At 36.4% G+C, this 27,751-nt stretch overlaps 1 pseudogene; it reads left to right on the top strand.

The window, feature by feature from the left end:
• LOC112099661 lies at positions 1-24,737 on the top strand (annotated as a pseudogene).
• Positions 24,738-27,751: the final 3,014 nt, after the last annotated feature.

The raw sequence follows: 27,751 nt of genomic DNA, 5'->3' as shown, positions 1-27,751 counted from the left end.
ATGGACATGTGTTTGTTAATAAAAAGGGTAGTTTTGCTTACCCTTTTGCTTTTACTTATCAATTTAATTCAGTATGAATGAATGTATGTTGTTGTAAATGAAAAGGGCACTTTCTGTTTGGTTAATTATATGTGTTATTTAGGTGCTTAGTTTAAGGCTATTGTTGAATATGATCCATCTCAACGTGTTCCCAAGCCTTGTTCTAGAAAGGATAGCCGTGAAGGCACCATTTTTAAAGGTATTGTTTCTTTAAAAAAAACTGAGGGTACTTTTGGGGTTCAAGTTCTATGGCTTTTACCGTACACTGAAGCTGCTAAATTTCAAAGTTAAGTAAAAGAACAACAATTACAAGCATACCTTTATTTTCTTTATCTTCTTATTATTTTTAGAAGTACGGTAGTAATAAGCTGCATTTGGTTTTGATGTGGACAATAAAGACTCGGATTATCTGGAGTTCCTGAAGGTTATTGCTAAACCTGCTGAGAATTTACCAAGTGCAGAAATTTTGTTGGAAAGAAAAGAAGCTGGGCTATCTGGTTAGTTAGTTATTTTAGATGAATTTGATGAATATAAGCCGCTGTTCTGTGTGTGTGTGTGTGTGCATAAAGGGATGTAATCTAAGCTATAAAATAAATAAATTCTGGCAATGTTACTGAGATCAATGCTCAGCTAAGTAATTCATTAATTTAAGCTATAAATTGAAATGACCCGCCCCGAACCCCCAAGACGATTTATCTAATCTCGCCTAAATGAATTAATAATAATTCTAATATCTATGAATTCTACAAAAATTCAGCAAAGTCTCATATATAATTATGACATCCCCAAACCTGCAATTTATACAATTCACACTCCAAAAAATGATACAATATTCAATTTCAATCAACCTCCACATCCAACTTCCTCAATCAAATACCAGTATTCTTCAAACACATAATGTCAGGAATACAATAATTTATCCTTAATCACAAATAAGTAAAAAATTATACAATTCAAAATGTCCCAACAAAACATATATGATTCCTAACACCATCACATGGCCATATTTTCAAATCTAACTATCATTGCTGGGTCGACTGATGTACCTGTAAATCTCTTATAGGGGGAAAAATATAGTAAAAACGGGGTGAGTATAAAACTTAGTGAGCTCAGTGAGTGGATAGTAGTTTTTAGAAAAATAAACTTATTTAAAATGATTTAATCTTTCCCAAATCAATTTCATCAAAGTATTATAAGAACTTACATAAACTTATTTAATTCAAATCATGAATTGAAATAACAAATTTACATAAATCTGCATAAAATCAATGAAATCACATTACTTAAATATCAAATACTGAATACCAAAAACTATCACCAAAAAGTACCCAGGGGAATAATCTCATCGTATCCAGACCTCGACGGACGGGCAATCAGGGAACCATCATGCCTCGAAGCTACAACGGATAGACGGGGAATTATCATCTCATATCTCATATATCTCATCATATTTGTGCATGCATAATCTGGTCCCCAAAGGACAAGGTGCCCATGTACACGGCCTAAAGCCTCTATGTGTACTCAGACGGGCCCCAAAGGCCTATATCTCATCTGTATCATCATATCTCATTTGTATCATCATATCTCATATGTATCATTATATCTCATCTATATCGTCTGTATCTCAATATCCATATCTCTGTAATCATTATACTGCATGCATATGCCCCCAAAAGGCAAAAGCGCCCAAACACACGGCCCAAAACCTCAATGTGTGTTCAGACGGTCCCCAAAGGCCGCTCATCTCATATCATCTGTATCACTATACCTGGAGAGGATGGGTATTGTCCAATTATTTTGTAAACAACCTTTTACACTTGTACATAAACATACAATCACATCTTAATTCTCATTTCTTTTTTATTCAACATATTTCAATTCCACTCAATTCTCTTTAAAACTATTATCATGCATTTACTCAAAAGTGATAATAAAATCATTAATCAAACTCATTCTCAATAATAATAAATATCGGCACGTAGATAACAATCCATTTTCTAGAAAATCATTAAATCAAAGCATCAAATACTTATTATTAAAACATTTTGTACTGTATCATAAAATCACAATATATTATGAAAATAGGTTTTGTATATTCCACTCACAGTGATGATGTCTAGACTCGGTATCAACAATGTCCACGGGTTGATTCTCGTTTGCGGGTCCTTCGAATTGCCCCTATCGGTCAACGGTGACCGGATTTTAATCAACGGCGACAGGAAGCTCAAGTCTGATAGTTTTGACCTCGGTAAGTACAATGGTGCTGGCAGTGACCTCCCACGCGCGGCGATGGTGGCGGATCATGCTTCCAAAGCCGTGAGCTTTCTGGCAGTCGTTCACAGCTAAAACAGAGGTTTCAGGTGGTGGGGTTGGTCGAAAAACGATAAGAGTGAGCTGAGGAACAAGATCCATTTGGTGATACAGCCTAATTTCGATGAAATCGACGACAACTAAAACGGGTGGAGCCGTAATCTTTTCGGGCTAAATCACCGGTAATTTGGCCGTTATCCGATGACAGGGATGGCAGGGATACGTTGCTCGTCTTTCAAGCTTCAAATCAGTACCTGGATCGGCTGGAGTGGTGGCCGGAATCCACAATTGGAGCTGGGTCAAAGTCGCGGGTCAGGTCGGGTCAAATGGGTCTCTCTCTTTCTATTTTTGGAAACCAACTCCTCTTCTCTCTTTACATTTATAATAACAGTTCCCTCTCTTTCTTTTTTTTTTTTTAATACAAATTAAGCTAATACCAGACCTGTGATGAAGATAAAAATCTGACTATATAACCCTTTTATCGCGTTCGATTTGTCTCGATTTTATGTCGTGACTAATTTAAAATAATCTAAACACGATTTATTTAATAAACTCGTAACATCTAACAGTCACCACTCATAATGTTGGATAATGGTGTTGTATCAACTTCACTGTAATAATTTAGAATTAATGTCGAAGGAGAAAAATTAAATAATACACTTAATTAGGAAAAATAATGGTGTATATATTACAATCATCCCCCTATAAAAATTTCGTCCTCAAAATTTACACATCTGATGAGAACAGGTGAGGGTATTGGGCTCGCATTAAGTCTCCGCGTTCCCAAGTAGCCTATTCCCTTGTGCGATTCCTCCACAACACTTTTACTAGTAGAATGGTTTTAGAACGCAAAACTTGGTGCTTCTATTCCAATATTTCCACTGGCTCCTCTTCATAAGTCAAGTCTTCATTCAATTTAATTGGCTGTCTTGATAACACATGATTGAGATCATACACATACTTTTGGAGCATCGAGACATGAAACACATCGTGGATTTTGGATAACTCAGGTGGTAGAGCTAATCTGTACGTCAACAGACCAATACGCTCCACGATCTCATATGGTCCAATGTAACGTGGGCTTAGCTTTCCATGCTTCCTTAATCGAAGTACCGTTTTGCAAGGAGATATCCGTATGAAAACCTTATCACCCATTTTAAGTTCAAGTTCCCGCCTACGCTTATCTGCATAGCTCTTTTGTCTATTTTAGACTACCTTAAATCTATCCCGAATAAGTTGTATATTCTCATTAGTATTCTAAACCAATTCAGGACCAAAAAGATTTCACTCACCAACCTCATCCCATCACACGGGAGGTCTACATTTCCTGTCATACAAAGCCTTATAAGGTGCCATCTCGATGCTAGCTTGATAATTGTTATTATAAGCAAACTCCATCAAGGGTAAATAAATGTCCCAACTACCCTTAAACTCCAAAACAAAAGCTCGCAACATGTTCTCCAGGGTTTGAATAGTACGCTCTAACTGACCATCAGTCTGTAGATGAAAAGCTATACAAAAATTCAAATACGAAAATTCAACTTGGTGCTTAATGCCTTTTGCAAGCTTGTCCAGAACTTAAAAATGAATCGGGAATCTCTATCTGAAATAATAGATACAAGTACTCCGTGAAGTCCAACTATCTCAGCTACAAAAATATTCCCTAACTTGTCCATCGAATAAGTGGTCTTAAATGGTAAAAAGTGAGCAGATTTTGTAAGTCGATTAACAACCACCGAAACACTATCATGACCACTCTAGGTATGTGGAAGTCCTGTTACAAAATCCATGGTGATGTGCTCCCACTTCCACTTAGGGATAAGAATTGGCTGCGAAAACCCTGCAAGTCTTTGATGTTAAGCTTTAATTGGCTGACAAACTAAACACTGAGATACAAATTCTGCTATCTTTCTCTTCATACGTTGCCACCAGTAATGATCCCTCAAGGTATGGTACATCTTCGTACTACCAGGATGCATTGCATAAGCTGAACAATGAGTTTTTTCCATGATATCCTTTTTCAACTCCTTAATATCGGGTACGCAAAGTCGATTACCCATAACTAAAACTCCATCATCTCTCACCGCAAAATCATTCCATTTTTGCACATCTTCTCTCAACTTCAGTAACTGTATATCCTGATCTTACATCTAATGGACTTTATCAATTAAAGGTCTGTAATTTTCAACTTCCAACTCAACTCCCAAAGATCCTAGCTCGATCAATAAAGGCATATATGTCACTCGCAAGTGAGCTATAGAGCTGGAAGACTTCCTACTTAGCGCATCAGCTACCACATTCGCTTTGCCCGAATGATAATCAATAGTGTAATCGTAGTCCTTAATCAGCTCAATCCATCTCCTCTATCTCAAATTTAACTCTTTCTGAGTAAATAAATACTTCAGGCTCCTATGATTAGTGAAAATCTAACACGTTGCCTTGTATAAATAGTGCCTCCATATCTTAAGTGCAAATACCATTGCGGCTAGCGCTAAATCATGAGTTGGGTAGTTTTGTTCATGCTTTTTAAGTTGTCTAGAAGCATAAGCCACTACTTTCCCATGTTGCATTAGCAAACAACCTAATCCTTGCCTAGAGGCATCAGTGTATACTACAAACCCTTCATTACTAGAAAGAAGTGTAAGAACTGGTGCTGAAGTAAGACGTGTCTTGAGTTCTTGAAAACTCTTTTCATAGTCATTATTCCACCGGAACTTAGTATTCTTTCCAGTTAATCGTGTCAGAAGAGTAGCAATCTTAGAGAATCCTTCCACAAATCTACGATAATAACTAGTCAATCTAAGAAAACTCTGAACCTCTATGATATTTTATAGGTCGTTCCCAATTCACACTTGCTTTGATCTTTTGAGGATCGACATAAATTCCTTTAGCCGATATCACATGGCCCATAAATACTATTTTATCCAAACAGAACTCACACTTGTTGAACCTTGCGTACAATTGCTTTTGCCTTAAAGTCTGCAAAACAATTTGCAAATGTTCTGTATGTTCCTCTTGGTTTTGAGAATACACCAAAATATCATTGTTGTGCAAATTTTAATGTACTCGCAAGCGCACGAATCTATTGTAGTATAGATCAATGGTGACGAGTGTCGATCCCACGAGGAGGTGGATTTTAATTATATGTAGAATTAATTTTGTAAATGGGTGGTTGAAATTGTGGTGGAAGTGATTTAAATTATCCTAAAATTGGAATTGAGATTCTAAAATTGGAATTGCAATGGCGAGAATAAATTGAAGAGAAATCTATTGAAATGACGTACTTGGGTATCTGGATCCGTATCAACATGCATCATGAGCTAAATATTCCTTATTAATACCAATTAAATCATGAGGGGGGAATCCACACCTCATGAACCACGCTCTAATCAATATGGTGCTAAGGGCATACCGTGCCAAATAATAATAACCTTATACTAGAGAGCCGGTGTAACCAAGGCGGTATCTAGACAAGCTTATTATTATTTGTCGACGAGAAGTCAAAACATCCACAAAAACTAGAGGGGAAGAGAAAATAAATTTATCAATTTAAGCCCATGACACATGTTGAGACTTCACCTTCAACCCAAGCTTAAAAGAAAATTAGCCACTCATAATTGAACTAGGGGTAAAATGGGAATTTATTAAAATACGAAGAAAATACAAGATGGAGAAGGAATTACAGAAAATGGATCCCAAAAATGGATTCAGAGATATCAAATTAGGGGGGGAGGCCCCCTTTTTATAGATACATGGAGTAAATTATGGCCATCGGATTAAAAACAGTTTGGACGCTCAAGATTGCGCCACGTCATCAGTCAACAGTCCACGGTTTGACCACGCGGATGAACAGTAATGCGGTTTGACCCGGATGAACAGTAATGCGGTTTGTTTGAAAATAATCCTGTGTGATGCATGCACCGTACGCGAGATTTTTCATCCACTGATATGCTGCCACGTCACCATCAACAGTACATAAGAATTTTAGTCCAACAGGATCGTGACACCTCATCAGTCAATGCCACATCATCGGTCAATGCCACGTCATCATTCCGTCTATGTGAACAGTGCTGTGAACAGTAACGTATACAGTACCGTATACGTGAATAGTACCGTACATGTGAATAGTGCTATTTTTCCTTTTATGCTCTTCCTAAGGTTTTCGACCGTCCTGAGTTCAAAAGTGATGTCTGTTTTGCCGTCTGATCTCTCCTTTATTGTGAAATGACTATAATACCCCTAAAATACATAAATTACTTAATTAAAATAAAATACACGTAATTAAATCACAAGAATGTTAAAAACATAAAAGTAAGGGTTGTTAGTAAGACTTGAAATGTAAAATGATGGTTTTCTCCTTTATAAATATGCATTTTCTAACACTCAACACACCCCCCAACCAGCTTATTGCTAGTCCCTAGCAAATGAAGCGAAAATAAAATTCAAATTCAAAATGATTTTTTTTTTAAATTTAGAAACACTCGTGTTTATTCAATCAGATTAATAATAGCAATCAAATAAAAGTATAAGCATTATCTCCAGTCTAAAGTAACATCACACCCACATCAACCATCCACATGAATCAACCCAGTAGACTTTGTTATAGCTACTTTCAAGAATGACATGTCAAACCCCAAAATCTCACTGGAAATAGTGACACTCTCACAAAAAAAGTTAAACCCAATAAAAATAGTCACTCCAATGAATGGTAATTGAGAGAAAATAATAAAGAAGTGATCTCACATGCTCTCACCAAAATGAAAGAAATATGCCCTCAGCTTAGAAATAATACGATCTCCAGTCAAATAAAAATGTTAGTCAACCCAATTTATTTATTTTTTTTTCATGCATCACTACATCTTTTTAGCCCATATAACTAGCTTCTACTTCAGATTATAGTTCCCTAAAATCAAGAAGGACTTTTATTAGGACGCAACATAGGCTAGGGACATGGTTAACAAAGAAGGGAAATAAGGAAAACAAAGTATATGTTTGAGAAAAATGCAGAGGATTTTTTTTTTTTGGAAGTTGCAAGGTGCATTTCACCTATTATTGTTATTTTTTTCTCTTTTTTTTTGTTTTTTTTGCTTTTGCTTGGCACAACGTCACTGAACAAAATAATTATTTACATTTTTCTCAAACATAAATAGGTGATGGAACTTATAAGACATTGGGTAATACTCCAACTCGGAGTGGGTCAAGATGATAAGTTTGACAAAGAAAGGTTTTTGTTTTTTTTTTGTTTTTGTTAAAGGCTCAAAAGGGTTAACTATGAATATTTTAATAAAAGGGATGGCTAGAAAGGCTCAAACGGATCAAAGATGGCATTTTCATCGTCTTTTAGGGCTCTAAATAATCATCCATATCTACAAGTTAGATGGACCTCCCAATGTAGCAACACATTTTTTTTTTAAGGGTTAACTCAAAAGAAATCTAGAGATCATGTATACAATAATAAACTGTTAAGCTGTATAAAGAATGGGCAAAAGGGTTACTCTCCAAGAAAAATAATAGGCTCAAAAACTCACTTGGTACTTATTATGACATGTTCATTCCTTCAAGCAACTCATATTTGTCTCCGACATCAACATGTAGAGTAGCAAACATAATGTAACATCACTTAAGACCAAAGATAATACAAATACTAAAATTTGAAATTAATCATGTCATCCAATGTTAAAACAAATCACACAATTTTTTTTTTAAACAACATTCTATCCCCCAACCTATTCTAAACATGAAAGGAAAATATGCATGAAAAAATGTGAAAATGATGCATAAAAACTAATTAGAAAAGTTACACTTAAAATGATAGAAAACGAAAAGGATATTTTTTTTTTTTAACTTAGAAGATGCGTTTCTAGAGCAACTACACTCTATATTCAGCCATCTTCTACTCAAAAGTTGGAAAATGTATATTTATAGAGGAGAAATTAAAAAGAAGAAAAAATGAACATCAAAACTTAATAAAGAAAAAGAATTTTTTTTAAAATTTTTTAATTAATTTTTTTAAAATTTTTTTAAACGATGAAGATGCGTTTCTAGAGTCACTACCCTCCATATTCAGCCATCTTCAACATAAAAAGTTAGCAACAATTAGTTTATACAACAAAAAATTAGTAAAAACTAAACCAAAATTCCACAATTGTCGACTATTCCCTCCCCAATCAGAACGAAACATTGTCCTCAATGTTTGAAAGGAAAGAAGTAGAGTTTATAAGACATCACCTGGGTGGTGTAACACAGAAGAAAATATTTACAGGCGAAGAGTTAAATCTAATTTGTACTTCTTACTGTCGCTACTGTTACCATCATTATGTGGACGCTCCAACACAAAGGTCCAGGGGTTTGGCTCCGGTCTATAAGCTTGTAACAGATCAAGTAGCTCATTAGCAGTATGAGCACAAATAAAGAGTTTTTTCGCATTAGAGGGAATGAAATAGTTTTTTATTGCATGGTTAAGAAATGCGATAAAGCCATCATAAAAGTTATTGACATTTAACAAACCGATGGGTTTCTGGTGGATGTGCAGATGGGCCCAAGATGCTAGTGTGATAAGTGCCTCTAGTGTTGCAAGATCTCCTGGAAGGAAAATAAAAGCATCAGCATGATTAAGCATTTCAGTTATTCTTTCTTGCATACCTGAGACGACTAACTCTTCTCCAGTTGATGAGTCAGACGAACTGCCCAATGGTTTTAGGACTGTTGGGATGATGCCTAACACTTGGCTTCCTCTGATAAAAGCTGCTTCTGAGACCATTTTTGATAACCCTCGGTTACCTTCTCCATACACCAAGTGTAATTTTCTCTCTGCTATGCTTCGACCAAGATCTATGGCTGCCTCAACGAACTCTTTATGTTTGCCATAGGTAAATCCAGAAAGCACACAAATGTTCTTGAATTGTCTATTTGGAGTAGCTGCCATTGTGATACTTCTCAAAAAATAATTTGTGAGTGCTTGACAAAAAAAATCAGATTTAAGAGTCTTGGTGACAATGGGTCACAGTTGTGTATGAGGTAACATGTTAGTGTCAAATAACGCGTAAAGCACGTGGCTCGCGAGTCAAAAAGGAAACAGTAAAAAGGAAAAAGTAAACAGTAATAAGAAAAAAAACAAAAAGTAATAAAATTATTAAAGACAATAATGCACACAATAAAACAATAGTGAAATAAAATAACAGTAAAATGAAAGGATATTTACAGGTAGTTGCGATTGTGGCTCACATCTTCCTCTGGTTTTACGTCCAGAAACGGCTTGAACGCCCTCTATGGGTTGATGATAGGCTTCCCATCCAGTTTTCTTATAAACTGGCAAACAAGGTCGTTTATAGTCAGATTCCCGAGACTATATCGTGCATGCTCTTTCTGGAATAATGGCCATAACTGGAGAATCGCTTCTTGCACATATCCACTGGGATGCGTTTCAAGAGACAAAAGGATATCATCCAATGACTCCTTATTCAAGCCATCCCTAATGAATTGAATCTTATCTTCCCTGTTATCAGACATCATTCCTAAAGAACATGGGTTTTTATTGCAACTCATTCTGGCACACTTATGACAAGCAACAGAAATTCTTCGAGCTCGTCGTTTTCTTGCATAATTTCCTTTACCACAACCAGGCATGTATGCAATAAATTTTAGAGGTAACTCACCTGCCGATCGTACTTTAGCCTCGATTAACCAACGAATGTCAGCAGGTATGTTATTCCTCATGAGTAATCGCATGCGTTCGGACCGAGCTTTATAGATCGTAAGGAGGGCATTCTGAGGAAGTGAAGGGAATCGCTTGTGAAGCTTCGCTAGAATCTCGTTTCTGTCATACTTTCACCTCAGAATATCAGTTATTATGGGAAACTGAAGTAACCGACTTGATTGTCACGGAGTACCGTTATCCGCCACTTCACTGGGGTAACAAACTAAAGCAGACAAACAGAAAAACAAATTAAAACAAACAAAGAAAATTAAAATTGTCCTCTTATTGAATTTACCTCAAGCTCCAACTGGATGTCGTAAACACTTCTCTCAATGTCTCTGAGTTGGCGTTCTAAACCCTCAACATAGGCTACTAACTCTGGTGGTTGTAGAGCCCAAATGCGATGTGTTTTACAAAATTAAATCTGCCTTTTGAGATGAGTTTTGACATGTTGAAGTGGTTTAAGAATGTTCAGGAGGAACGGTCTAAGTAAGGTACTCATGATTAAAAATGATAAAAGAAAACTTAATAGTTAAACAAACACACTTATGCAAAAATAATTTCAATTAGTAGAAGAATAATGTAAAGAAAGAAAAAAAATCAAATCAACGAAAAGAAAAAAAATCAATTCAAATATGGTGGGTCACTCAAATTTATTTCGGTGTCTTCTCCATGTGGTTGGTACTCTAGATATGGCTTTAATCTTTGACCATTAACTTTAAACGTGACACCGTTCTTTGGGTCCTTAATTTCAATTGCCCCATGTGGAAAAACAGTATGAACAATAAATGGGTCAGACCAACGAGAGCGTAACTTACCTAGGAATAGGTGCAAGCGAGAATTGAATAAAAGCACTTTCTGACCTGGAGTGAAAGATTTTCTCATAATTTGTTTGTCATGGAAGACTTTCATTCGTTGCTTGTAAATCTTGGCATTTTCGTATGCGTCATTGCGAATTTCTTCAAGTTCTGCCAGTTGTAATCTTCTTTCTGAGCTGGCTTGCTGCATGTCAAAATTGAATTTCTTGATTGCCCAATATGCACGATGCTCGAGTTCCACAGGTAGGTGGCAAGCTTTTCCATACACTAGCCTGTAGGGTGACATCCCAATCAGGGTCTTGAAAGCCGTTCTGTATGCCCATAATGCATCATCAAGTCTTAATGACCAATCTTTCCTGTCTGGCCTCACCGTTTTTTCTAATATGTGCTTTATTTCTCAATTGGATATCTCAACTTGGCCACTGGTTTGCGGATGATACGGAGTTGCCACTTTGTGTGTGATTGAATACTTTGTCAAAAGAGCTTTGAATGCTTTGTTACAAAAGTGGGCACCACCATCACTGATTATCGCTCGAGGGAATCCAAAGCGTGAAACAATGTTGCTTTTCAAAAATCTTATCACCACCTTGTGATCATTGGTTCTGCATGGAATTGCTTCTACCCATTTTGATACGTAGTCAACAGCAACCAATATGTATTGATGGCCAAAAGATGGGGGAAAGGGTCCCATGAAGTCAATACCCCATACGTAAAAAATTTCAACCACTAAAATTGGATTTAATGGCATCATGTTCCTTCGTGTAATGCTCCCCATTCGTTGACACCTATCACATAAAGAACAGAAAGTGTAAGCATCTCGAAATATAGTTGGGCCAATAGAAACCACATTGTAAAACTTTAGTCGCTGTTTTCTTAGCACTGAAATGGCCTCCACAAGCTTGTTCATGGCAGAATGAAAGAATATTCTGAATTTCATTTTCTAGGACACATCGTCTAACAATTTGATCCGCACAATACTTGAACAAATAAGGGTCATCCCAAAAGAAATTCTTTATTTCTGCAAAGAATTTAGCCTTGTCTTGCTTGGTCCAATGCTCTGGAAGTTAACCTGTAACAAGATAATTCACGATGTCAGCATACCACGGTAATACTTCCACACTCATTAATTATTCATCTGGAAATGACTCATTCAATATTAATGGCTCTGTAATTGTGTCAAAATGGAGACGAGAGAGGTGGTCTGCCACAACATATTCTGTCCCTTTCTTATCTTTGAATTCCAAGTCAAATTCCTGCAAGAGTAACACCTACGAATTAGTCTAGCTTTTGCATCTTTCTTTGTGAGAAGATATTTAAGAGCAGCATGATCTGTGAATATAATTATTTTACAACCAATGAGATAAGATCGAAATTTCTCTAGTGCAAACACTACTGCTAGCATTTCTTTTTCAGTAGTGGAATAGTTCAACTGTGCATCATTCAATGTCATACTAGCATAGTAAATAACATGGGGAATTCGATCAACTCTTTGTCCTAATACTGCTCCTACTGCATAATCAGATGCATCACACATGAGCTCAAATGGTAAGCTCCAGTTTGGGGGTTGAATGATGGGTGATGATGTCAACAACTGCTTTAACTTTTCAAAAGCCACAAGAAATGAATCATTAAAGATAAATTGTACATCCTTAGCAAGTAAATTGCATAAGGTTCTAGAAACTTTGCTAAAATCTTTAATGAAACGTCTATAGAAACCAGCATTCCCAAGGAAAGATCTTACTTCTCTGACTGTTTTGGGTAGGAGGAAGATTATAAATGAGATCCACCTTGGCTTTGTCAACCTCAATACCTTTGCTCGAAATGATGTGACCGAGAACAATACCTTGTTTTACCATAAAATGGCATTTCTCCCAATTTAAGATCAAGTTCTTCTCGATACATCTCTGCAGAACTAGTGTTAGATGATGTAAACATTAATCAAACGAGTCACCAAAGATAGAAAAGTCATCCATAAAGACTTCAAGGAATCGTTCAACCATATCAGAAAAAATGCTCAACATGCATCGTTGAAATGTAGCAGGTGCATTGCATAATCCAAATGGCATTCTCCTATATGCAAATGTGCCAAAAGGGCAAGTGAAAGTAGTTTTCTCTTGATCTTTTGGTGCTATGGGAATCTGATTGTATCCTGAGTAGCCATCTAGAAAGCAATAAAATTCATGGCCTGTTAATCTATCAAGCATTTGATCGATAAATGGTAAAGGAAAATGGTCTTTACTTGTGACAGAATTCAACTTTCTATAAGCAATGCATACACGCCATCCTGTAGTTACTCTAGTGGGTATCAATTCATTATCGGCATTGGTAACTACAGTGACTCCTGACTTTTTGGGGACAACTTGCACAGGACTGACCCATGAACTATCAGAAATGGGGTAAATGATACCTGCGTCTAATAGCTTAAGGACTTATGTTCTAATAATTTCTTTCATGTTAGGATTTAACCGACGTTGCATCTCCCTAGTAGTTTTAGCATTTTCATCAAGGTGAATGTAATGCATGCAGTCTACTGGGTTTATACCTTTAATGTCTGCTATGGTCCATCCTAATGCCCCTTTGTGCTCTTTCAAAACATCCAACAACTTACCTTTTTGTTCGTCATTTAGGGATGATGAGATGATTACCGACAGAGTACTTTCTTCTCCTAAAAATGCATATTCCAGAGTGTTGGGTAATGGTTTGAGCTCGAGTTTCGATAGTGATTCTGATGATGGGATGAGTTTCTTCTCTGATGGTGCTAGTTGTTCAACTCTTGACTTCCATTTATTAGTGTCCATAGATGGTGCTGAGTCAAGCAGGGTGTTGACCTCATCAACCGATCTGTCAATATCAAAATCAAAACCAAAGTGAGTTAAACATGTTTGTAAAGGATCATCACTAAGGTTTGAAACAAAAGTATCATCAACTAATGCTTCAATTAAATCCACATCAATAATTTCATCATCTGCATTGTGAGGTTGTTTGACAATGTTGAAGATGTTCAGCTCCATAGTCATGTTGCCAAAGGACAACTGCATATTTCCAGTCCTGCATTGAATGTGAGCATCCGCAGTTGCCAAGAAAGGTCGGCCTAGAATAATGAGGATGTGCTTCCTTGAATCCTGTATTGGTTGAGTGTCAATTACAATGAAATCAACAGGAAAATAAAAACTTGTCTACCTGGATAAGCACGTCCTCCACAATACCACGAGGTATTTTCGTGGACCGATCTGCAAGCTGTAACACCACTGGAGTTGGGTGTAATTCTCCCAGTCCAAGTTTCACGAATACAGAGTAAGGCAAAAGATTTATACTAGCTCCTAAATCCAACAAAGCATTCTCAATTGTGTGGTTCCCTATACTACATTAGATAGTGGGGGAGCCTGGGTCTTTGCATTTTAAAGGAATTTTATGTTGGAGTATAGAACTAACGTTTTCTGTTAAAAATGCCTTCTTTTGCACATGCATATTTCTCTTTTTAGTACAAAGGTCTTTAAGAAACTTGGCATAAGATGGAACTTGTTTAATAGCATCAAGTAAAGGGATGTTAACACTTACCTGTTTGAAGATTTCGAGAATCTCACCTGTGGATTTTCCCTTTTTGCCTTTTGCTAACCTCTGAGGAAATGGAGCTTTAGGAACATATTCTCGTGGGTTGGTTTCTTCTTTTTCCTCCGGTGGTGAGTCCTCAACATTCACAGGTACAATTTGATTTTCTTTTGTCACCGGCATCTCCACTTTGTTGTCGACTTCTTTTCCTTTTCTCAAGGTCATGACTGCTTTGACCTCTCCATGCTGCTGTGGTGAACTAGTACTTGCTTCGTGTACTCCTTTAGGATTAGGCACTGGTTGACTTGGAAACTTGCCTTTCTCAACAGTCATTGCCAAGGTCTGAACTGAAGAAGCAAGTTGTCCCACCATCTTCTCGAGGCTTGAAACTGATTGGGCTTGTGAATTGAAGCCTGCTCTCAACTCATTTCGTAGTCCATCAATGGTGCGATTCTGTTGCTCAATCGTGGAGTGAGTAACATTCTTGAAATTATGGAATGCATCCTCCCATGGTCTGGGTTGTGAGTAGTTCTGGTTTTGATTGTATGGTCTAAATGGGGGCTGAGAGACTTGAGGAATTTGAGGAATTGGTTGCATTGGTGGAGCTAGAGCTGCTGGTCCATTCTGTTGGAGTCCTCGAGACCATGAAAAATTGGGGTGGTCTCTCTATCCAGGGTTATATGTGTTAGAGTATGGGTTGTAATTTGATGGCTTTCTCATTACACCTATGGCATTGGCTTGATCTGAGTATGAGTCATGGTCATGTGGTTCTGTTGATTTCGCAGTTGATAACGATGCTATTTGTCGAGCAAGACCTTCAACCATCTCCTTGACTTCTTTGATTCCCGAAGTTGATTTGCCAATTTGAACCTCATTCACTCCTTTAATTTTTCTAGTATTCCTGAGTGATCGACTCCGTTGTTGGGAATTATCTGCTTGTCGCTGGAAGAATTCCCAAATTTCTGATGCACTTTTTGACATTAGCTCTCCTCCACTTGTTGCCATTAGCCATTCTTGCACATTCGGCAATAATCCCTCTAAAAAGTATTGGCATTGGTGCCATTTTTCGTACCCATGATGTGGACACTTCAAGAGTAGCCCATTGAATCGCTCCCACGTTTTGAAAAACTGCTCGTCTTCTCTCTGTGTAAACTTTGAAATTTCCCTGCGAATAGCATTGGTTTTATGCACTGGGAAATATTTATTCAAAAATTTTGTAACCATTTGTTCCCATGATGTGATGCTATTAGCAGGCAAAGTATTTAACCATGAACGAGCTCTATCCTTTAAAGAAAATGGGAATAATCTGAGTTTAACATCATCGTCTGAAAAATTTTCATATTTAAAAGTTTGACAAATTGCATGAAAATCATTCAGATGATTATATGGGTCCTCATTTTCTAGGCCATAAAATGTTGGGAGACAATTTAGCACACTGGGTTTTAATTCAAAACTCCTAGCAGCTACATTTGGGTATCTTATGCATGATGTGCTCAAATTAGCTAAGGGACTAAAATAGTCCTTAAATGGCCTCTCTTGTGGTGATTGTAAATCCATTCCAAAATTATTTTTAATGTGCTTTTGTGTGCGAAGTGTTTTTTTTAATTCAAGGTCTATAGGTTCAAGATTAGGTAATAATGACCTACGACCATGCATGCAAAACAAATAAAATAAAAATAAAGATGGGAACAAAACAAATAAAAATAAAGAAGAGGGAGAAATTACAATACTAACCTTATTGCGTTATTATAACATTTCTATAAAAATACACAAACAAATACGTGAAATAAATTAACTAAAAATAAATTAATAAGATAAACAAAAAAAAAATACAAAGAAAAATAAATTGAAAATTAAATTACCGAATTTTAAAGAAGAGAAAAAGAAAAAAAAATACTAACCTTTAAATGTAGATTCACTTTTTTTTTCTTTTTTTAATAATAAAAAAAATACAAGAAAACAAATAAAAGAAATTATTCACAAAAATTAATTTTATGAATTAAAATTACTTACCTCCCCGGCAACGGCGCCAAAAACTTGTTGTGCAAATTTTAATGTACTCGCAAGCGTACGAATCTATTGTAGTATAGATCAATGGTGACGAGTGTCGATCCCACGAGGAGGTGGATTTTAATTATATGTAGAATTAATTTTGTAAATGGGTGGTTGAAATTGTGGTGGAAGTGATTTAAATTATCCTAAAATTGGAATTGAGATTCTAAAATTGGAATTGCAATGGCGAGAATAAATTGAAGCGAAATCTATTGAAATGACGTACTTGGGTATCTGGATCCGTATCAACATGCATCATGGGCTAAATATTCCTTATTAATACCAATTAAATCATGAGGGGGGAATCCACACCTCATGAACCACGCTCTAATCAATATGGTGCTAAGGGCTTACCGTGCCAAATAATAATAACCTTATACTAGAGAGCCGGTGTAACCAAGGCAGTATCTAGACAAGCTTATTATTATTTGTCGACGAGAAGTCAAAACATCCACAAAAACTAGAGGGGAAGAGAAAATAAATTTACCAAATTAAGCCCATGACACATGTTGAGACTTCACCTTCAACCCAAGCTTAAAAGAAAATTAGCCACTCATAATTGAACTAGGGGCAAAATGGGAATTTATTAAAATACGAAGAGAATACAAGATGGAGAAGGAATTACAGAAAATGGATCCCAAAAATGGATTCAGAGATATCAAATTAGGCGGGGGAGGCCCCTTTTTTATAGATACATGGAGTAAATTATGGCCATCGGATTAAAAACAGTTTGGACTCTTAGGATTGCGCCACGTCATCAGTCAACAGTCCACGGTTTGACCACGCGGATGAACAGTAACACGATTTGACCCAGATGAACAGTAACGTAGTTTGACCCGGATGAACAGTAACGCGGTTTGTTTGAAAATAATCTTGTGTGATGCATGCACCGTACGTGAGATTTTTCATCCACTGATATGCTGCCACGTCACCATCAACAGTACATAAGAATTTTAGTCCAACAGGATCGTGAAACCTCAACAGTCAATGCCACATCATCGGTCAATGCCACGTCATCGTTCCGTCTATGTGAACAGTGCTGTGAACAGTAACGTATACAGTACCGTATACGTGAATAGTACCGTACATGTGAATAGTGCTATTTTTCCTTTTATGCTCCTCCTAAGGTTTTCGACCGTCCTGAGTTCAAAAGTGATGTCCGTTTTGCCGTCTGATCTCTCCTTTATTGTGAAATGACTATAATGCCCCTAAAATACATAAATTACTTAATTAAAATAAAATACACGTAATTAAATCACAAGAATGTTAAAAACATAAAAGTAAGGGTTGTTAGTAAGACTTGAAATGTAAAATGACGGTTTTCTCTTTTATAAATATGCATTTTCTAACACTCAACAATCATCAATGAATACAATCACAAACCTATTTAGATAAGGGTGAAATACCTTATTCATAAGATTCATAAGAGCTGCTGGAGCATTTGTTAACCCAAATGGCATCACCAAGAACTCATAGTGTCCATAACGGGTTCTCAATGTTGTTTTAGGAACATCGGCCTCTTTAATTCTAAGCTGATAATATCTCGAGTGCAAATCAATTTTAGAAAACACCTTTGCTCTCTAAAGTTGATCAAACAAGTCATCAATATGCGGAAGTGGATATTTATTACGTACTGTAACTTTATTCAACTGGCTATAGTCAATGCAAAGTCTAAGAGTACCTTTTTTTTTCTTAACAAACAAAACTAGAGCTCCCCATAAGGACACACTAGGTCTAATAAACTCTTTATCTACCAATTCTTGCAGTTGAATCTTAAGTTCCTTTAGTTCAACTGGAGCTATCCTATACGGTGCTATAGATATACGAGCCATCCTAGGGACTAAATCAATAGAAAACTCAATCTCTCTGCTTGGTGGCATCCTTGGAAGTTCATCCGGAAATACATCTGGAAACTCTTGGACTACTGGAATATCCTCTAATCTCAACTCCCGAACTTCAGTGTCTATTACGTGTGCAAGATAAGCCGTGCAACCTTTTCTTAGTAACCGTCTTGTACCAATGACTGATATGACATATGAGGGAAAAACTCTACGCTCACCACAAAATTTCACATCAGCTTCTCCTAACTTATTCAACACAACTTCTTTTTTGAAACAATCCACAGTAGCATGGTGAGATGCAAGCCAATCCATGCCCAAAATGGCATCGAAATATCGAATGTCTAAAATAATTAAATTTGCCACAAATTTTGGCTCACCCAATCTAATCATACAATCTCGATACACACTCTCGGCAAGCAGTGATCCTCCGGTAAGTGTACTAACAACTAAACAATAATCCATCAGTTTGGGCTCTCTCTCTATATACATAATAAAAGTATGAGAAACAAAAGAATGCGTGGATCCAGGATGAATAACAATATGAGCATCATGACCAAAGATAGATAATGTACCTATAATAACTTCTGGTGTAGCATGAAACTCTTGTTGTGTCAAGGCAAAGACTCGAGCTTAAGTACGAGGTCGACTAGATTGACCACTCTGACCTGGAGCAGTGTCCTGACTCCCAAATGTGGAACCCCCTGTCTGCATACCCCTTTGACCCTGAGCTGGTCCAGAGTGAGACTGATATTGTGGGGCTGTCCCTTAAGTAGAACTATGACCCTAAGATAAAGTGGGGTAGAATCTCATAACATGTCCAGGTTTTCCACATAAATAACACACTTTGTCTCCAATACGACATTGGCCTTGATGGTTCCTACCACATGAAAGGCAAGAGGTCTGTTGTATACTCCTACGGTGTCCTCAACTATTTCTATCATATTGCCCCTAAGCCCTAACATTACTCCCTACTAATGGCTATACTGAACTGTGACTAACAGCCTATCTTTGATCTCCCCTTAAGCCTGTATTCTGACTCTTTGGGATGCTAGCAGAGTAATTTATATGGGAGCCTCTTTTCGACAGCCTACTACTTGAGCCAACCTCTGTCCAACTTTGACTATGTTTTTGTTTCAGTGCTTGAACTCTTCATTCCTCTGAAATACTATGCTCTACTCTCCAAGCTGCCTCAACTACCTCTCCAAACTGAGTATAACGTGATGTAGTAACATTATTGTGAATCTCAAATCGGAGACTCTCCTTAAGCCGTCTGCATCTTTTTTTCTCATCACCAACTACAGATGTAGCAAATCTAGAGAGGTCCAAGAATTTCTTTTCATACTCTTCAACTGTCATGGATCCTTGAACCAACCGAAGGAATTCACTCTGCTTAATATTCTGATACACAGCTGGAAAATAATGATCGTAGAATTCCTTACGGAAAATAGTCCATGTAAGTACAACATGTCCTCGGTATCTACGCTCCACTGTCTGTCACTAATGATAAGCCCTATCCGTGAGTAGAAAAGTAGTAAAGGAAAATCTATCCTCCTTTGAGCATCTCATCACATCAAAAATATGTTCTAATGTGACAAGCCACGACTCTACTTCAGGTGGATCTCCAAAACCATTAAAACTTTTTACCCTTAAACTTCGTACACGCTCGATAGTATTTACATGACTGGCATGTAGATGAGTCTGATTTTGTACCACTGTAGTCACAATCTGAGCTAGTCTGTCAAATGACTGCTTAATGTTCGGAGCATTTTTTGGTGCCTGTTGTACAACCTTATGCGTTGAAGACTCAACTATTCCCTTGTTTACGGGATCATTTTCCCCTGCGGGTACATCTCTTGAAGTCAACCTAGGTACTAGCCTAGTACGGCCATGGCCACGTCTACTGCTACGGTGAATCATGATGGTGCCTCCAAAATATTCATTCCGACTTTAGTAACAAAAAAACTTATTCTATTTATGATTGTAAAGTCCACAGAATCTAAAACCATGCTCAGATACCTTCTGAAATGACCCGCCCTGAATCCCTAGGACGAGTTTATCTAATGTCACCTAAACGAATTAATAATAATTTCAATATCTAAGAATTTTACCAAAAATTCAGCAAAAGTTTCATTTATAATTATGACATCCCTAAACCAGCAATTTATAAAATTAACACTCTAAAAAATGATACAATATTCAATCAACCTCCACAACTAACTTCCTCAATCAAATACCAATATCCTTCAAACATATAAATGTCAAGAGTACAATAATTTATCCTTAATCACAAGTAAGTAATAAATTATACAATTCAAAATGTCCCAACAAAACATTTATGATTCCTAACACCATCATGTGGCCATAATTTCAAATCTAACTATCATTGCTGGGTCAACTGATGTACCTGCAAATCTCCTGTGGGAGGGAAAAATATAGTAAAAACGAGGTGAGTATAAAACTCAGTAAGCTCAGTGAGTGGATAATAGTTGTTGGAAAAATAAACTTATTTAAAACGATTTAATCTTTCCCTAATCAATTTCATCAAAGTATCATAAGAACTTACGTCAACTTATTTAATTTAAATCATGCACTGAAATAACAATATTACATAAATCTGCATAAAATCAATGAAATCATAATACTTATAATATCAAATACTGAATACCAAAAACTATCACCAAACAAGTACCCAGAGGACTAATCTCATCGTATTCGAACCTCGACGGACGGGCAATCAAGGAACCATCATGCCCCGGAACTACAACGGATAGACGGGGAAATATCATCTCATATCTCATATATCTCATCATATTGGTGCATGCATAATCTAGTCCCCAAAGGACAAGGCGCCCAAGCACATGGCCCAAAGCCTCTGTGTGTACTCAGACGGGCCCCAATGACCTATATCTCATCTGTATCATCGTATCTAATTTGTATCATCATATCTCATATGTATCGTCTGTATCATACTATGAAAATAGGTTTTGTATATTCCACTCACAGTGATGATGTCCAGACTCGGTATTAACAATGTCCACGAGTTGATTCTCGTTTGCGGCTCTTCCTAATTGCCCCCATCGGTCAACGGTGACTGTACTTCAGTCAACGGTGATGGGAAACTCAAGTCTGATAGTTCTGACCTCGGTGAGTCTAATGGTGCCGGCAGTAACCTCCCATGAGCGGCGATGGTGGCAGATCGTGCTCCCAAAGCCGTGAGCTTTCCGGCAGTCTTTCACGGCCAAAACAGAGGTTTCAGGTAGTGGGTCAGTCAAAAAATGATGAGGGTGAGCTGAGGATCAAGATCCAAGTGGTGATGCAGACTAATTCCAATGAAATCGACGGCAACTAAAACGGGTGGAGCCGTAATCATTTTGAGCTAAATCGCCAGTAATTTGGCCGTTATTCGGCGACGGGGATGGCAAGGATACATTGCTCTTTCAAGCATTAAATTAGTACCTGGATTGGCCGAAGTAGTGGCTGGAATCAACGGCTAGAGCCGGGTCAAAGTCGCGGGTCGGGTCGAGCCAAGTCAGACGAGTCTCTCTCTGTGTCTATTTTTGAAAACCAACTCCTCATCTCTCTTTTTTTTAATAAAAAGTAAGCTAATACCAGACCTGTGATGAAAATAAAAATCCGACTACAAGACCCTTTTATTACATTCGATTTGTCTCGATTTTATGTAGTGACTAATTTAAAATAATCCAAACATGATTTATTTAATAAACGCGTAACATCTAACAGTCACCACTCATAATGCTGGATAATCAAATTGTATCAACTTCACTGTAATAGTTCAGAACAAATCCGACAAATTTAAAATTAATGTCGAGGGAGAAAAATTAAATAGTACACTTAATTAAGAAAAATTAGTGTGTATATATTACATAAATTCAGGCTTTGCTAGAAATATATATTATTATGAAAAGGTGAAAAAAAAAGGAAAAAACAAACTAATGATCATTTGTTACCACATAGCTAACATTGAAATATAAAGTTCCCAATAAAAATTTAACTTCTCCTATTTCATGTGACCCATGCAAACAGTACTATCAGCAGGAGTCAGCAAAGCTGCGGTAGTAAATTCAAATGTCACAGAATTCGAACAGGTATTTTCAATTATTTCATCAACAATCATTTTCATATTAGGTGTAGTTAATTAATTATTTCAAAATATACAATATCAATTGAATTTTCAATTGGTTATCTCACTCTTGACTCTTCATATAGGCATTTGATGAGTGATTCTCTAAGTTCTTTAATTGTAAAGGAGCTTAAGCAACTGGAGAACAGGCTTGAGCGAGGCATAACTAGGATCAGCCCCAAGAAGGTAACTAATTAATTGCACTATGCATGCATGAAATCGACGAAAAAAAAGTAATTGAATTTGAGCAATAAACCATTGTTTTGCAATAATACATTGCATAAACTTTATCGATATACGATCAGTATATGTAATTTAAGTCATTTTGAAAATAATTTGTTGCTTTGTCTGTTTCCTGTTCTGTGCAACGGCATGATGTTGGCGAAAAATCAATTTTTTTGATTTTTTATAACAATTTTTAGGATCGCTCTCATACAATATATAAGAATTTGTAATCTAGAAATCGTATTTTGAAATCCAATTTGGCTTTTTCCGCTGAGGTGATTTAGGCTCCCATATCACGATCCGTCACCACATCTCCTATCAAATCACGATCCGTCACCACCACTCCTGTTAGATCATGATCCGCCACCAAATAATCTTCCAGGTTATGACTCAGGTTTGATCTACAATTGACGTGTGAGCGCCTTTATCACCACTATAAGCAACTAGCACGAGAAAAATTTTCTCTCAAAATTAGAGAATATTTTTCTCTGATCTGTATAAAATGGTTGCTATTTTCTTTTGAGAGATAATAAGCCCTTTTATATTTTTTTTCTAGTGAAAACCCTAGGCTCCATTTTTTATCTTGTTATAGGGGCCCACCTTGTAAAATAACATAAGGCCCCTTAGACACAAGTACATTACATGGAGCCTCCCACTAAATAATATATTTAGGCTTTTAACCCAAATAGCTAGTTATCTTACTTATTAATCCAGTAGCGGCACAGTTAATTAAATAAGCTAACCCGGGGATCATTTGGGAACATACAATAGTAGCTACAATAATTAGACATGTAATTAAACTAGCCCAATTATTTAATTCCAATTCTACTCCACCAAAAGATTGGAATCGATCTCCATAATTGTATGCTCGAATAATAATTCGTCCCAAGCCACATTGATTTCATTACTTCTCAGTCCTTTGTACCACATCGTTAATTAAATTGATATCTCAACTGTTTAATCAATTTAATTACAGCTTGTTCCTTGATATTTACTGGTTTTCTCTAATGATCATTTTCAACATACTAAATATGTTGACACACTCTGACCAGAGAATTCTATGATCAAGTGCTGAAAATCCATCAAGAGATGTTGTACAAATTCTATATTGTAATCTATAACTCTAATATTCATAATTGCTCCCACTAAGATATCGGGTAATCTTGACTACAAGTATGTATCGTGCCCATTGGTAACTCAAATGGAATAACAATTACAATCATGAAATCATAATTAATTCAATATTAAGATTACAGTAAAATCAATGCCCATGATAGTTAATAAGTGTGACAGTCATTTCAAGGTTAATTAAATCTCATATGTGATCCAGCTCAATGTAGTCAAACTACATCAGTAAATTCATATATGATTAAGACAAATCATTCAATGAATTCACTACAGTCTAACACATAAATAGAGTGCCCAAGTCTATTTATCAACTGCAAACTTAATTTGTTTAATCATAAGATAACTTGTATTTATGTATTTTGTGAATCCATATGATGATCACATAAATAAATATAATATGATTAAACAGACCTTATTCAAAATATTTATGCAATTGAAAATATCTCCAATATTTTATTAATAAGAAAATAGATTAATATGCTTTAAAAGAGCATATAATCCCAACACATGAAATGCTGGTAGCTGAAATTGAGTACGTGCAGAAAGGGTAATAATTAAGTGTCATTAAATCATGTTTAGCCCTTTTTTTTGTTTTCTTCCAAGCTTTTATGGAACTCTTTAACATTTTCATTTTCATAGGAGATTGAGCTGGAAAATGAAAGCGTGTCTGCGATCAAAGGTATGCAAATCAGTATGTTGTATGCATAATGCATTTGTTCTCGCCCTCTTCCAAAATTTCAGCGCATCATTAAAATTTCATTGTTTCTAAAACTCAGATAGCAGAAATGGAGACGTTTCAGCAAGCAAACATGGTGACTAGGCAAGAGCTGAATGCAATCCATGCATTAGCTTCTTAGAATTTCTTTAGTCCTGCTATCATCGAGGGTGGTGACACTGCTTACTCTCACCCGGACAAGAAGATACTCCATCTCGGGTAATTAATTCTCCCATCACATTTCATTTCTACGCGCTCGTTGTTGAGTGTTAGAAAATGTATATTTATAAAGGAGAAAATCGTCATTTTACATTTCAAGTCTTACTAACAACCCTTACTTTTATGTATTTAAGCTTCTTGTAATTTAATTATGTGTGTTTTATTTTAATTAAATATTTTAGGGGCATCATGGTTCTTTCACAATGAATGAGAGATCAAACGGCAAAACAGACATCACTTTTGAACTCAGGACGGTCGAAAACCTTAGAAGGAGCATAAAAAGAAAAATGGCACTGTTCACATGTACTGTATTATTCACATATACGGTATTCTCTACGTTACTGTTCATGACACTGTTCACATAGACGGATTGATGACGTGGCATTGACCGATGATGTCGCATTGACTGATGAGGTGTCATGATCTTGTTGGACTAAAATTCTTATGTACTGTTGATAGTGACGTGGCAGCATATCAGTGGACCAAAAATCTCGCGTACGGTACATGCATTACATAGGATTATTTTCAACCAAACCGCGTCACTGTTCAAGCCGGGTCAAATTGTGTTACTGTTCAAACCGTGTACTGTTGACTGATGACGTGGCACAATCCTAAGCATCTAAACTGTTTTTAATCCGATGGCCATAATTTACTCAATGTATCTACAGAAAGGGGACCTCTCCCCTTAATTTGATATCTCTAAATCCATTTTTGGACTCCATTTTCTATAATTCTTTCTCCATCTTGTATTTTCTACGTATTTTAATAAATTCCTATTTTGCCCCTAGTTCAATTATGAGTAGTTAATTTTCTTTCAAGTTTGGGTTGAAGGTGAAGTCTCAACATGTGTCATGGGCTTTAATTGGTAAATTTATTTTCTCTTCCCCTCTAGTTTTTATGGATATTTTGACTTCTCGTCGACAAATAATAATAATCTTATCTAGATACCTCCCTGGTTTCACCGGCTCCCTAGTACAAGGTTATTATTATTTGGCACGATAACTCTTAGCATCATATTTAGCCAATGGTGCATGTTGATACGAATCCAGATACCCAAGTGTTTCATTTCAATAGATTTCTCTTCAATTTATTCTCGCCATTTCAATTCCAGTTTTAAGATAATCTAAGTCACTTTCACCACAAATCCAAACAACCACCCTCATACAAAATTAATTCTACATATAATTAAAATCCACCTCCTTGTGGGATCGACACTTGTCACCATTAATCTATTTTACAATAGATTTGTGCACTTGCAAGTTCAATAAAATTTGCACAACAAGTTTTTGGTGCCGTTGCCGGGGAGGTAAATTATTTTAATTAGTAAAATTAATTTTTGTGAATAATTTCTTTTATTTGTTTTCTTGTATTTTTTTATTATTAAAAAAAGGAAAAAAAGTGAATCTGCATTTAGAGGTTATTATTTCTTTTCTTTTTCTCTTCTTTAAAATTCTGTAATTTAATTTTCAATTTACTTTTTCTTTGTAATTTTTTTATCTTCTTAATTTATTTTTAGTTAATTTATTTCACGTATTTTTTGTGTATTTTTATAGTAAGGTCGTAATAGCGCGATAAAGTTAGTATCGTAATTTCTCCTTTTTCTTTATTTTTATTTTATTTTGTTCCCATTTATTTTTTGTTCTTTGCATGCATGGTCGTAGGTCATTATTACCTAATCTTGAACCTATAGACCTTGAACTAGAAAAAATATTTCGCACACACAAGCACGTTAAAAATAAATTTGAAATGGATTTGCACAACAACAAGCACCACAGGAGAGGCCATTTAAGGACTATTTTAGTCCCTTAGATAATTTGAGCACATCATGCATAAGATACCCAAATGTAGCTGCTAGGAGTTTTGAACTAAAACCTAGTGTGCTAAATTGTCTCCCAACATTCTATGGCCTAGAATGGGGACCCATATAATCATTTGAATGATTTTCATGCTGTGTGTCACACATTTAAATATGAGAATTTTTCAGATGATGATGTTAAACTTTGATTATTCCCATTTTCTTTAAAGGATGGAGCTCATTCATGGCTTAATACATTGCCTGCTAATAGCATTACATCATGGGAACAAATGGTAACTAAATTTTTGAATAAATACTTCTCAGTGTATAAAACCAATGCTATTTGCAGGGAAATCTCAGAATTTACCCAAAGAGAGGACGAGCAGTTTTTCGAAACATGAGAGCGATTCAATGGCCTACTCTTGAAGTGTCCACATCATGGGTACGAGAAATGGCATCAATGCCAATACTTTTTGGAGGGATTATTGCCGAATGTGCAAGAATGGCTAATGGCAACAAGTGGAGGAGAGCTAATTTCAAAAAGTGCATCAGAGAGTTGGGAATTCTTCCAGCGACAAGTGGATAATTCCTAACAACGGAGTTGTTCGCTCAGGAGTACTAGAAGAATTAAGGGAGTAAATGAGGTTCACATTGGCAAGTCAATTTCGGGAATCAAAGAAGTCAAGGAGATGGTTGAAGGTCTCTCTTGACAAATAGTATCGTTAACGATTGCTACATCAACAGAGCCACATGATCATGACTCAAACTCTGATCAAACCAATGCCATAGGTGTAATGAGAAAACCATCAAATTACACCCATACTCCAATACATATAATCCTGGATGGAGAGACCATCCCAATTTTTCATGGTCTCAAGGATTCTAACAGAATGAACCAGCAGCTTCAGCTCCACCAATACAATAAATTCCTCAAGTTTTTCAAGTCTCTCAGCCACCATTTAGACCATACAATCAAAACCAGAACTACTCTCAACCCAGACCATGGGAGGATTCATTCCAGAATCTCAAGAATCTTACTCACTCCACGATTGAGCAACAGAACCGCACCATTGATGGACTACGAAATGAGTTGAGAGCAGGCTTTAACTCACAAGCCCAATCAGTTTCAAGCCTTGAGAAGATGGTGGGACAACTTGCTTCTTCAGTTCAGACCTTGGTAATGACTGTTGAGAAAAGTAAATTTCCAAGTCAACCAGTGCCTA

This window comes from Citrus clementina, unplaced genomic scaffold, assembly GCF_000493195.1.
Source record: "Citrus clementina cultivar Clemenules unplaced genomic scaffold, Citrus_clementina_v1.0 scaffold_3, whole genome shotgun sequence".
Taxonomy (NCBI): Eukaryota; Viridiplantae; Streptophyta; class Magnoliopsida; order Sapindales; family Rutaceae; genus Citrus; species Citrus x clementina.
The sequence above is the reverse complement of the archived record's forward strand: the minus strand, read 5'-3'. Positions and strand labels throughout refer to the sequence as shown.